Source organism: Rhinopithecus bieti, unplaced genomic scaffold (assembly GCF_001698545.2).
Source record: "Rhinopithecus bieti isolate Rb0 unplaced genomic scaffold, ASM169854v2 scaffold_34544, whole genome shotgun sequence".
Lineage (NCBI taxonomy): Eukaryota > Metazoa > Chordata > Mammalia > Primates > Cercopithecidae > Rhinopithecus > Rhinopithecus bieti.
In genome coordinates this window covers 729,858-731,297 of record NW_016814795.1, presented here as the reverse complement: position 1 = coordinate 731,297, position 1,440 = coordinate 729,858, and the positions used below count along the sequence as shown (strand labels likewise).

Sequence of the window (1,440 nt, the reverse complement as noted above, 5' to 3'; positions counted from 1 at the left end):
ATGAACTATTCTCATATCTAATTTCCTCCTGAACGTTGCGGGAAGCTGGTCTAATTAAGCACTCTTCAGGATTAGGCTTCTAAAATAATGGTATGCCTGATAATTCAGTACTTATTCAGAAAACACCTTTTCCCTCGGCCATTCTCTTAATCTAAGATAGGACATTTCTCAGAGCAAGCCTCTGGAAGCCCGTGGACACTGTGATGACAGAGATGGGCTGAAAGTGTCCTTTCCCACCTCTAACTAGGGTGACTCTGTTTTCATAGCAAGTAAGAGCAGGCTTGGGATCTGACGCAGTTCCCAGAGCAGCTAATTCCATCTTGCACCATTTCTTAATGTAAATGAAAACTTGTCACAGTCCGTATAGAGGGCTTCCAATTCGATTAACAATATCTGTAATACTGGCCCTCTCCTCAGGCGTCACGCGCCCGCCGATTCCTCCTCTCTGGTTGCCGCGTCGTTGGCTGGTGTCAGAAAAATGTCTACAAACTTCCTAGTACAAGAGAAGATCTGGTTCCACAAATTCAAATATGACGATGCAGAAAGGATATTCTAGGAGCAGATAAACGGGACTGTGGCCGGCGCCTCCTGCCACAGCTCCGTCCCCAGGGCCTCCAATGGCCCCAGAGGAGACAACAGCGAGCTCGAGCGCCAGCCTGGAAGTGGAGAACCGGAACCTGTGAGGCGTAGTGCAGGTGCTGCAGCAGGCAGTCTCCAAGATGGAGGCCCGGCCACCTGGCCACAGCCCGGCAGACCCAGCACGTGTCTCCCGTGCACCAAGTGGAACCCCTGGCCAAGAAGTCTGCCACACCAGCAGAGTATGACAAGGACGATGACACTGACCTGTTTGGCAGTGGCAATGAGGAGGAAGACAAGGGGGCAGCGTGGCTGCGGGAGGAGCGGCTGCGGCAGTACACGGGGAAGAAGGTGAAGAAGCCCGCGCTGGTGGCCTGGTCCTCCATCCTGCTGGATGTCAAGCCTTGAGATGATGAGATGGACATGGCCCAGCTGAAGGCCTGTGTGTGCTGCATCTAGTTGGACGGACTGGTCTGGGGGCTCCAAGCTGGTGCCCGTGGGCTACGGTATCCAGAAGCTGCAGATTCAGTGTGTGGCGGGGGATGACGAGATGGGGACAGACTTGCTGGAAGAGGAGATCCCCAAGTTTGAGTAACATGTGCAGGGTGTCGACACGACAGCTCTCAAGAAGATCTGAAGCCTCTGTGTGTGTGTGTGTGTGTGTGTGTGTGTGTGTGTGTGTGTGTATGCACGCATGTGGGAGGCCCTGCCAGGATTAAAAACAGACCGGCGGCCGGGCGCGGATGCTCACGCCTGTAATCCCAGCACTTTGGGAGGCCGAGGCGGCAGATCACGAGCTCAGGAGATTGAGACCATCCTGGCTAACACAGTGAAACCTCGTCTCTACTAAAATACAAAAAATTA

General features: G+C 53.5%; 1 pseudogene; it reads left to right on the top strand.

Moving 5' to 3' along the window:
- The first annotated feature begins 478 nt into the window (after positions 1 to 478).
- On the top strand, positions 479 to 1,213 carry LOC108515452 (elongation factor 1-delta-like; annotated as a pseudogene).
- The last annotated feature ends 227 nt before the right edge of the window (positions 1,214 to 1,440 follow it).